General features: G+C 42.3%; 1 protein-coding gene and 1 long non-coding RNA gene across 3 annotated transcripts in view; one reads left to right on the top strand and one right to left on the bottom strand.

The window, feature by feature from the left end:
* The window catches only part of LOC131499802 (uncharacterized), a 10,004-nt gene extending 1,487 nt beyond the window's left edge, over positions 1–8,517 (top strand). Inside the window, exon 2 of the long non-coding RNA XR_009256068.1 lies at positions 8,308–8,517. This is a non-coding gene — a long non-coding RNA (uncharacterized LOC131499802). The remainder of the gene's footprint in view (positions 1–8,307) is intronic.
* Positions 1–11,998, bottom strand: part of CDH13 (cadherin 13) — a 1,101,550-nt gene that overhangs the window by 629,915 nt on the left and 459,637 nt on the right. The window lies entirely within an intron of this gene.

The following is an 11,998-nucleotide window of genomic DNA, read 5'->3' as shown; positions in this document are numbered from 1 at the left end:
AGCTTACTGAATATACAGAGAAAGACAAAGTTCCAATACTCCGTTTATACAAAAGGAAGAGAAGGTGGTACAGTAACTGAGAAAGATCACACACACAAATGCACGTCACTCACACACACACACACACACACACACACACACACACACAGAAGAACTCGGTCACTGTCACGGAGCGTCCTTGCTTCCACGAGACGCTGTTTCTGACCAGCCTGGAGATTTACTGGAAGCTCTGGAACCAGAAAACTTGTACTTGAATTTCAGCTTCACAACTACTAGCTTGCAAGCCTGGCCCAGGTACTTAACCTCTGGGCTTGTGTTTCCCCATCTGTAAAGTGGGGATGGCTGTAGGGCCTTGCTGGGCGGTGAGGAGGACTTGGTGAGTCGAGCACCCAGAGATTCTTAGTACCTGTTGCCATTTGAAATGTGCTTTCAGATCCTAGCGTGTGAAACTACTCTCTGAAAGGCCACACCATCTTCAAATGCCCACATTTCATGCGCACATTTATAAAAGAATTTTGGAGCCCACGGGTAATTTAGAAATCCTCTAGGGCAACCATTCTCCAGCTCTTCTCCAACTTGGGGGCTCTTGTTGAAAATGCAGATTTGGTTCAGTAGGTCTGAGGTGAGGCCTGAGGTTCTGCATTTCTAGTAGTGACGAGAAAGTTACCGGTCCGTCGATTACACTTTAAGAAGACTAGCCCCCTCATTTTCCAGATGGGACCCAGACCTATGTTGAGATAGCCCAGACCACACAGCTAGTGAAAGAAGGCTCATAATTAGAACATGATGTTTTGACTCTGTATTTGGGGTCCCCCCCAACACTTTTTTTTTTTTATTTTTTAAAAAAATTTTTTTTTCAACGTTTTTTATTTATTTTTGGGACAGAGAGAGACAGAGCATGAACGGGGGAGGGGCAGAGAGAGAGGGAGGCACAGAATCGTAAACAGGCTCCAGGCTCCGAGCCATCAGCCCAGAGCCCGACACGGGGCTCGAACTCACGGACCGCGAGATCGTGACCTGGCTGAAGTCGGACGCTTAACCGACTGCGCCATCCAGGCGCCCCTACCCAACACTTGAACACAAATGTCATCCAGCTCCTGACCAGAAATTCTTCCCAGGTAGTTGCAAAAAGGAAAGGCATTTCTACTGATATTCCATGGAGAGGGGACCCAATGACGAGTTAGAGTCCTCTGGGAGGAACTGCGTTTGCTGTCTCCAGAAAGGACTGTAGTTTGATGTTCGTCAGACGTGTAGCATTTTTAATAGATACAAGCACTGATCAGCAGTCTGGTCGTTGTCAATGGGTTAGTTCAATTATTGGAAAACTTTATTATCTTTGGAAACCTTGAACATATGAGCCTGTGTTTTAACTATACGTTTTATGAGCTATGAATAGTGATTAAGTATTTCTAGTGAACATTTAGGATCCAGTTAAGATGTTTTCAACATAAAAATACACATGGGGATTTAAAAAACTAAGTACAGAGGCACCTGGGTGGCTCAGTTGGTTGGGTATCCGACTTTGGCTCAGGTCATGATCTCACAGTTTTTGAGTGTGAGTCCCGTATTGGGCTCTGTGCTGACAGGTCAGAGCCTGGAGCCTGGTTTGGCTTCTCTGTCTCCCTCCCTCTCTGCTCCTCCCCGGACTCATGCTCTGTCTCTCTCTCTCTCAAAAATAATAAAATAAAGGTTAAAAAATTTTTAAAAACTAAGTACAAAAAAGTATGTAAATTAATTTTTATGTTGATTACATATGGAAATGATCACATTTGCATGTATTGGGTTAAATAAAATATACTAATTCAATTGATTCAATATTAATATAAAATTCAATTAATGTTACACAAGTTTCTTTTCCCTATTTAAAATGCTGGTACAAAAAATTAGAATTGCATGTGTGGCTGAAATTACACTTCTATTGGATAATGGTTTAGGTACATGAATGGATGGATGGGCATACAGATGACAGATGGATAGTATTAATCCTATATATTTAATTTACAACCTACACTTAATATAAATTAGAGATACATAATCAACATACATTTAAATTATTTCAGAATTCTCTCATGCACACTTATTCTCTCAAATTATATATGCATGGATACATGATATGTATTTCAAAATCTTTGTTCCAACATTTAACGTGGTTAGATATCGCCCACAGAGTCTCACATTAAAATTGCCTTTCTATGTTTATGACTTGAAAAAATGACTACTCCCCCTGCTAGTACTTGAAAGTTGACTTCATAAATTATTAGTTTCCCAATAGCATGGGGAGAGAGTCTGCAGCTCCCCAAAGTGAACAGGCCACCCTTTGTCATTGACACGCACCATTAATGTGCAGCAAGGCACTGGATACCCTCCTCCTCCTTGCAGAGCAAATGGCCTGGTGCTTCAGTGGAGGTCTGGAGGAGCTCTCCCAGAAGAGCAGGATGGTCACTGGTAGCCCAGGCTTGTAACTTGGCTCTACCACTTAAGATGCATGGGAGCCCCTTTGGACAAATTATTTAACCTCCTTGATCCCAGTCTCCTAATTTGAGAAAAAGGGACCATGAAACCACATGTCTCATAGAGTTGTGTGGGGTCTGGATCACGTGTTATTTGTGGAAGACTTGTTGCAAGGCACAGACGACACCTTCAGTCCACTGTGGTTTTTGTGGAACAGACTTATGACCCTCATGCATAATCAGATCTCCTTTCTTCTGAGGATACGGAACAACACACTTTCCTGTCCCCTTTGCAACTGGATGGGGCTGTCGTTATGACAATCAATGGATTACAGAAGCAAATGTCATCCGTCACCTCATGGACAGAATATATAGTTGTGAATGCAGAAGTCAGAATGCTCTCCTCTGCCATGGACAAGTCACGTGTATCCTGTTCAGATGGTGCTGTCATGGCATTTTGGGGGCACAACTGCATGGAGCAGAAGGCCCCTCTAACAAACATTCATTGTGTAGTATAAGCAATAAATAAACATTTGTTTAAGTCACTGTATTTGGAGGACTGCATATTACTGCAGCGTAACTTAACCTAACCTGACTCACAAACTAATTGCCTAAGGCAAGTCCTCTGCTGAAGTAGGTCTTTGGCTTTCCCAGGCTTTCCCTGAGCTCCTGATCCACAGCCTTTTATCACAGCTAAACATAAATTTCTTGGCCATTCCCTCCAGAGTCATAGAAGGGATACATACACCCAGTCATCTTGGGTGTCTCATCTTCATTCACTCCCACCAACTTTCTCCTTCCTGAACCTAGTTACTACAAGGATTTCTTCTGAGAAAGTGGATTATATAAGTCATGTTTACATTCCTAAAACAACTTCTGCTTCTAAAGCAGCTTTTATGACCAAGATACTTTTTTTTTTAATACTGCACCAAAGCTATTAAAAAGAATGGAAACTACAGATCATAAAAATGTCAACAGTGAAACACTCATTTCCATGCAAGTTGTGAAATAAAATCAATACATGCTAACTTGTTCTTTAAGAACAAAGGAAGAAAAGGGGGCATTTCAAATGTTTGTTATTATTCAATCCAAACTCATGGATCCATTGCTGCTTATGTCTAGAGGGAACCCCAAAGGTCATTATGTCTAACACCCTCAAATTGTCATCAAATTTAGTGGTTCATGTCAAAATATGTAGTTATAGGGACAGAGATCACATATACTTCCAATAATACATTTTTAAAGAATAGTTAATGATTTTGCAGTTTTCCAGAAGTGAAGAAAGCTGAGATTTGTTGCTGCAAGAGCAAAATTTCTTAATAAGCATGCCAAGAAGCAAGAGGATTCCAGAACCGCCAGTGAGATATTTTAGGTGAAAACAGTTTTTCTATCTTGAGAAGCATCAAGTTCCTTAGAAAATGAGTGAAATTCTTCTCAAAGGTTCTGGGAAATTTTCGAGTGCCATTGGCCCAATTTTTTATCCTTTCCTATTTTTTTTATTTCTTTATCTGGTCCCCAGCAACCAGTGACTGCCCACCTCATCTGTATCTCAAAAGAGAGGTTAGGAGTTGACATCTATTTCAAAAGCTCTGTTTTCCTCTAAAAGACAACTGCCTACCCCTATGAGGGCCAGAACCAGTGTGTTCAACTCAACTTGAGACACTTGTGTCAGAAGACACTTGGCCTGGGCCCTGTCCATGTTAGATCAGTGGTCAGAGTGAACCTTTGGGGAGAGCTGATAAGGCTGGAGATGGCCCCAGATCAGTGAGGCTGGAGGAACCAGGGATAGTGCTTTTGAGAGGCAGCGTAGACCAGGGCTAAGGTTCTGTGCCAGAGTTGCTGAGTTTGAATCCTGGCCTTTCATTTTGCAGATGGCTGATCTTGGCTGGTGACTTAACCTATTCATGCCTCAGTTTCTCATCTTCAAAGGAAGGATGATATTTATTGGTCTCTACTTTAGAGGGCTATTACATAACTTAAATGTACTAATACTTATAAAGTACATAAAACAATACCCAGAGTATAATTGGAGCTATCTCTATCGGTGTCTCCTAAAAAGAAAATAATGGTGTTGCCAAAGTGATATTATCATATTTACAAATGGCGTTTATTAGTTGGAAATGTGAAAACCACCTTCAGCCTTACAGTTCTGTTAGAGAACTGTGGTGTCAGAACCCTGATAAATACAAGTGGCCTTATCTGGAAAGGATAGAGACTCCTGATCATGCCTCTAATGAAAGAAGCACACCGACATAATTTGAGATGCGTGATTGTAAAATAATTCTATTTGATGTTTTATGGGAATGGTTAAGAATATGCATTTTGGATTCTGAGAAACTTCCTTAATTTGAAGAATATAATGCCCCTTATTTTTGGACACTAAACTGAGGAGCATGAGAAATGGGCAACTTTTGCCCCCCAAGCCCAAACCTTCTTTTTGCAGAGAACACATTCTGACCAGCGGGTGGCAATCATGTGTCATAATGCAAAAGGCCATATTCTCTTCAGAAAGTTTAGACCCTGGACAGAAAATGAACAACAGAGTAAGGGGCAGATAACACTGAAAGCATACCAAGCAAGCGAGATGGACATGGACCATGCCCTCAATGAGCCTGCAGTCTTCAAATGAGGTAGTGAAGCTGCAAGAATGTGACACATTAAAACCCCATTCCTCCCCTCCCCTCCCAACGGCCTGCTTCATTCTCCTTGTAGAGCTATGGGCCTATTAGAAAATAATAGTATTAAAGACAAAGACCATGGGGCCAGTCCCTGTGCAGTGAGGGTAAGGGCCCAGTGGCCAGTCATGAGCACTGCCAGGGAGCTGGTTCAGAAGACCAGGCTTTAGTATTTAGAGAGGCTGGCTACAACAAAAAGGAGTAATGGATGTGAGAATTCTATTGCCTCTTGTTCTTGGCTTCCTTGACCTATGTTTGTCAGATTCTGAACATGATTGCATGCGTGAGAGCATATCCTATTCCTGCGAGACTGATCTCTGATGTTACAGGATCCTGAGATGCCCTACATAATAGCCATGTGACATTACGTCAGTTTTCATCCATAAGCCTCAGTTCTTCTATCTGTAAAGTGGGCATTAAAATCATTATGACAATCTTTTAGGGCTTTTTGGAGACTGAGTGAACTACTGCCCATAAAGTGATTGTGACAATGTCTGGCACTTAGAAGATGTATAAAAATATTATTATCTGATTGGAAGTTGGCATCTGCGATGATTCAACCCATAAGATCTGACCATGGGCACCTGTCTCTCACTGATGTTCTTGGCTGTCCATTTTGGCTGCAGCTGCCATTTTGCTAAGCCTAGTCATATCTTCTACAGGACGGCAGTGGGGCCTCACCTAATAGGCTAGCTGGGGAAATTTAATGAGATGATGAGCTGATCATACTCCAATAGCCCACCCTACAGTTTAGACAAAGGTTAGGGCTTCCCAGCCCAGCTGTGAGCACCCCTGTTGGGTCCTCCTTCGAGACTTTTGGCTTGAGCCAATGGTAGAGTAGAGGGATGATGATGCATGAGGCCTGACACACTCCAATAGTTAGAGGCCAAGGAGAAGAGGTGAAGAAAATTGGCCTGGGAAGAAGGAGAAGAACTAAGGCAGATTACTATTCTGCTTTTCCTTTTTTTATTAAAACACCTTTCTTCATCTTGTCCTGTTTCAACATTCATTCCAACTGCTCTTCATGCTTACTAAGCAGTCTTCTGACCACGATTTGGTTTTCTACAAAGGATGGAATAGACGCGGAAAATGTGCTGATCATGTGGTCTTGAGTATCCGGTCTCTTTGACAGTAATTTCTCTTTGTAAATTAACAGATTGACTCCATGCGGGGAGAGAATTTGCTGATCATTTGGACTCTGTGTATCTCAGCGCCTGTGACAGTCATTCCCCTTTTAAAATTAATAGGTTGGCTTCGTATAGGAAGAGAAAATGCTGATCGCGTGGACTTTGAGTGTTCCGGTCCTTGTCACACTCATACCTCTTTGCAAATTAATAAATTGGGATGCAGGTCTTATAACCCCTTTTGTAAGTGTCAGCCCTAAGAGGTGCTTCTTTTCTTTGGGTTGACAATATCATAAGGTCTTTATATCAGGTCCAAATAAGTTGGTTGGGTGACCAACTTGTCCCACTTTGCCCAGAACTTTCCCGGTGTGAGCTCTAAAAATTCCACAGCTTGGGCACCCTCTCTGTCTCAGGAAAACCAGGACAGCTTGCTTAGGACTTTCTTGGTTTTAAAATACATCTGGAGAAGCCCCTCAGTCTTCAATTACCCCACAGCTTAGCTACTCGGTGAAGAAAATCCAGCCTCACCACATTGCTGAGAAAAAGCAAAAGTGCTTCAGAAACTACCTACATGTGCCAAATTCAAATTTCATATCTAGTTTTAGAAGGCCTTTAAGCTGTTACTGTCTTTACAACTTCTAGGTATTACACCACAATATAATCCACGAGTATTTTGTTTTACAGCTCTTATACTTAAGATATTTCACAGAAGGCAAGCTTTACACTAACACACAGGAGTTAAGATGATTGTTTTATACCTGGACTGCATCCAAACTGCAGTTCTCCCTGGCTGAAGATGATCTAAATTCTTATTTTTAGGTCCCCAAACCGCTTGCTGGTTGCTACCCGGTGGTGCGGTGTGGCCTGGCAGAGGTTTGGCAAATAAAATATTCCCCAGCTGCATGTGCTTTGACGCTTTTCTCTACCACCTGAAGGCAGTAGGAAGAGAGTGTGGGAGACAGTAACATATCCATAGAATGAGCATTCATGATTAGTCTTTAGTCTCTATTTTCTCTATCGCTTCTAACTAGAAGCAACTCTCTATTAACTCTCTGTCTCATCTGATCTTTGCTTTAGCATCCAACATGCTGGCCACATCCACTTCCCCAAGCTTTTCTTACCTCTGCAGTCTCACTCCCTCCTTTCTGCTCTACCCTCACATTCCTTCTATACCCGACGTGCAAATGTTGGGATTCCTCTGGGCCAACTTTGGGGATCTCTTTTCCTTTAAATGCTCTGCTTTGCCACAAGCCACATGTGGCTGCAAGCCACATGTGGCCAACCAGCAATGGGTATGGGGCCAGTCTGAAATGAAGTGTGCTGTAACACACTAGATTTATATTTTTATTGTTTTTAAATTTATTATTCTACTTTAATGTTTAGATAAAGCAGTAGGTTATCTTTTCCCATTTCTAACACTTAGAATGGAAAAATATAAAATATATAATTTTTAATATTGATCAAGTGATGGGATAATAATTAAGTGATATATCAGGTTAAAGAAGATAATATTAAAGGTAATTTCATCTGTTTCTTCTTACAATTTTTCAAATGTTTATTCATCTTTGAGAGACAGAGTATGTAAGCAGGTGAGGGGCAGAGAGAGAGGGCGGAGAAATGATCCAAGGTGGGCTCTGCGTTGACAGCAGAGAGCCTGACGCAGGGCTCAAACTCATGAACCGTGAGATCATGACCTGAGCTGAAGTCACACGCCTAACTGACTGAGCCACCCAGGTGCCCTCTTCTTACCATTTTAAACGTGGCTACCCCAAAATTTAAATTTACATGTGTGTCTCAAGTTATATTTTAATTTGGCAAAGCTGCTATAAAGTCTCCCCCTAAATGATCTCAACAATCCTCAGACAACTTTAGAATGATAAATCCAAAGGGTGTATTCCCAACTCTGAATGCAAGACCCATATATCCATCTGACTTTTTTGATATCTTCAAAAAAAAATTTTTTTTTGACATCTCACAAATTTCTCACATTTAGCATGTACAGATCTTGATTCTGTCCCCTGAATAAGCATCTCCCCAATCTATCTCACTGTTCCCAAGCCTCTCCCCTAAAAGATGCTACAAAACTGGCCTTGAGCATGGAGGAAGGGGCCATGGACGTTCTCGAGAAGCTGGAAGAGGCAAGGAATGGATTCTCCCCTAGAGCCTCCAGAAGGAACCAGCTCTGCAGACACCTTGATTTAAGCCTTGTAAGACCCATTTTGGACTTCTGCCTCCAAAAGTGTTAGAGAATAAATTTGTGTTGAACCACTATGTTTGTGATAATATTTCACAGAACTAATAGGAAACCAAAAGAGACAAATGGCACCACCATGCTGTGTCTACCTCTGATTATATTTTAAGCCAATCCACTTCTCCCCATCTCCATTTCCATGACCTTTACTGTAACAACTTCCTAACCAGTCTTTCCTTGGGATAAATTAAAAATGACTGTAAATTCTTTGGTCAATCTTCTCATCAGGAGGTGGAGTCCATTTCTCCTCCTCTTGAATTTAAGTTAACCCTGGGCTGCTCTGACCAACAGAACACAGTGGGAATGATGGTGTGTAACTTCCAGGGCTTGGCCTTGAGAGAGATGTAACCTCTGCTCGCACACACCTGGATGGTTTCCACTGGAAGCAAACCACCATGTAAGATGTTTGATTTGCTCTGGGGAAGCCCAAGGTAGCATATGGAAAGAGGCCACCCTGAAGAAGCACCAAGGTGCCCTATCTGTGAGTGAAGGTTTCTTGGATCCTCCAGCCTAGCTAAGTCAGCAGCTGGAAACAGCTGAGTCAAAGACCCTACTGATATCTAGATGAACCCTGCTTGAATTCTTGGCCCACAGAAACATGACCAAATAGGATGGTTGTTTAGGTCTGTAAGTTAGGGTAGTCTGTAACACAGTGACACATGACTGGAACACCTCTCTCCCACTCATGTGACTGCTCTAACCCACCTTGACACAGGAGCCAGCACGGTCATCCTATAGTTAATCTGAGGGTCACTCCCTTGCTTCCCACTGAGCTCAGAGGAAAGCTGAACCTCTATCCTCTGTCACTCTTCCTACTGATCCCTGGAACCTGGCCATCAGACATCACAAGCATCACTGGATATTTATGGTCTAACGGCTATTCAATTAGAAATGCACTTATTAATTCAATACCTCTTTATGCAGCACTGACAATGTGCCAGGCACTGAGCTTAGTGTTAAGGACACAGCGGGGATCCAACCGGCATGGGAGATCAACACAAGACAAGAAAAGAAACAATGCTTTTAAGTATTATAAATCATGACAAATGCTGAGAATGGAAAAAAAAAAAACACACACACAGCATGACAAGAGAAAATTAACAGGGTTTACCCAATATAAGTAAGGTAATAAGGAAAGGCTTCTCTGAAAAGATGATGTTTAATCAGACATTTAAAAGGGAAGACCTCAACATCATTATTCTTAGACCAGGCTCTGTCTTTCCAGATACAAAGATCAGAACCAATGTCCAAGAGAGACCACACAACTCTCCCTGGTTCTAAAGTTTCTGACACCATATATTTTGCTAACATTCCTCCTTCTTCATTTTCCTCTGCCCCATAAATTGCCTCTCTGCCCAGACTCGCTTTCTTACCTTCCAGCCTCAATTCCCATTCCCCATGTCCTCCCAAGAGGGGTCTTTTCCCAGATAATCATCTCCGGGTATGTTGTAATGTGGGAGTGTCAACATTAGCTCAAACATTAACACAAACGCTGGCAAACCCAAAGTCTAGTTACTTTTCAATTCAAAGTCTGGCAATTCATAATCCAAGCCAGGCTTTGGTCTGATATAAGAATACTGAGATTTTAGGAAAGGAAATTTATATATTTGGTACAGATCATAATTTTTAAGATGGAGTTGAATGTCTGGGTCAAATTTCCAGTTTTCTCTAAATCAGTCCATAAAAGTTGTGGCAGGAAAAAATCTCAGCTCTATATCTCTTTGATATTAAAAATATTGTTTCATCAATTTAAGGAAAATTGACAAACCAGAGGAAATTAGCTTCCTGAGGAGGGCTTGGGAATTTCTGAAGACACAGCTCCTTTGGATTCTGAAGTACAAAAGTCCTAGAATCAAAACGATGGTGACATCCCCCCATGCTCATTTCACGGGGAATGAACACTCTGCCTCTAAGCTCCACTGAAGATGCACCATGTGTTAAGGACCCAGAACATCAGCGCTGTAAGCCTGGGGTGCCCTCTGACTGACATGTCATGGAACAGTCCGGTTCAAACCACACTGGTGGTCAAACCATCCTGTGCGTACTCTGAATGATGACATCTCCAAAGAGTTGGAGCTCCTGAGGCTGTGGCAAGCTCCCCACCCCCCACCCGGGCCTGCATCATATCCTCTCAGCTACCTCTGACATCAGCGGCAGCTGTGTGCCCAATCTTGGGGGCACAGACTCGCCAGGCTGTCCCAGAATCCTCTGTTAGCCCAGGTGACTGCAAGACAATCTGCCTAAGACTTCCTCTGACACACAGAGAAACTTGTTCTAAACCTGAGGCATCTGACACCCCCTGGGGCAACTCTCAATCCATGGGGAGTGGGGAGCCTGTGCATAAAGATTCCAGCTTCTCCATCCTTCAGGTGGATGATTCTGCAAGGCATTTCACAGGGCTCTCAGGGGTCCTGGTAGAACTGAATAAATTAACTCTGTTGACAACAGAAGCAACCTGGGTAATATACCTTTTGATTGGTTTTTCCTCCTTCTCTCCCTAGCCTTTTACTTGCTTTGCTTCCCTGGACACCCTCCCAGATAAACATCCTGCACCCAAGTCTTTGCCTTAGGTGGGCTTTTCTTTCTGGGGAACCCAAACTAAAGCAAATGCAGTCCAACCAGTACATCTTTCTTTGGATGAAAATGGATTAGCACAGAGCAAAAGAGGTAGTATCAGGTGTGGGTAAGGGTGAAGGGGAAGCAAAGCAAAGGAAGGAGGAAAAGAGCCTCCAAAGCTTTGTTAGTGTTCCGGAAAGAGAGGTAATCTCATTACCAGGCAGGTTCTCTGAGGTCAGTGGGTATCAGAAATAATTTTTTTTTCTCTGACCACATTTGTTTTTAGGACCATCCCAGATGCTGACTTCAAAAGCTTTCTAGTTAGTAATGGCTGCATAAAACTTCTTTTGTTCTTGCCTGCACGTCTCATTCCATTTCAGCAGGAGATAAGCAGAACATCCTGGTCCTGGAAATGTCTTTAGTACCTCTTCCCTGCTCTGGCCAGGGGAGCTTGGGAAAGGAGAGTGGTGCCTGAGGCTCAGCCCTGGCTGAGCAGTCAGAACCCTCCACCCATGCCATACTTCAGCACCATGATGGAATTCGGACAAGAGCGTTTGTCAGAACAAAAGATACCCCTGTAATCTGTGAGGTCAGAGGAACACATACACTGGGAAAAAGAGAAATGAATTATTTGACATCCACACAGTGAAACAGAAAAATAGCAAACTGTCAGGGAAGGACAAATATTTTTCTGGAAAAATTTGGCCAGTGGCACACATGAGAAACTCTACTCAAATCAAACATAGAGGCTTAGCTATCCAGACCTTTTTTATTTGATGTGAAGTGAAAGCTAATTTTTCTATAATAAGTTGAAAATATTGAAAAAAAAGAAACTTCAGAGGGTTCTGGAAAAAGGGAGGGGACAAAGTTACACAGCATTTAATTGACAAAGCAGACCAACAAAATTTGTATTTAGGGCTTAAACGTGTTATTTAATGATTT

The sequence above is a fragment of the Neofelis nebulosa genome, chromosome 17 (assembly GCF_028018385.1).
Source record: "Neofelis nebulosa isolate mNeoNeb1 chromosome 17, mNeoNeb1.pri, whole genome shotgun sequence".
NCBI classification, from domain to species: Eukaryota; Metazoa; Chordata; class Mammalia; order Carnivora; family Felidae; genus Neofelis; species Neofelis nebulosa.
This window is presented reverse-complemented; position numbering and strand designations above follow the sequence as displayed.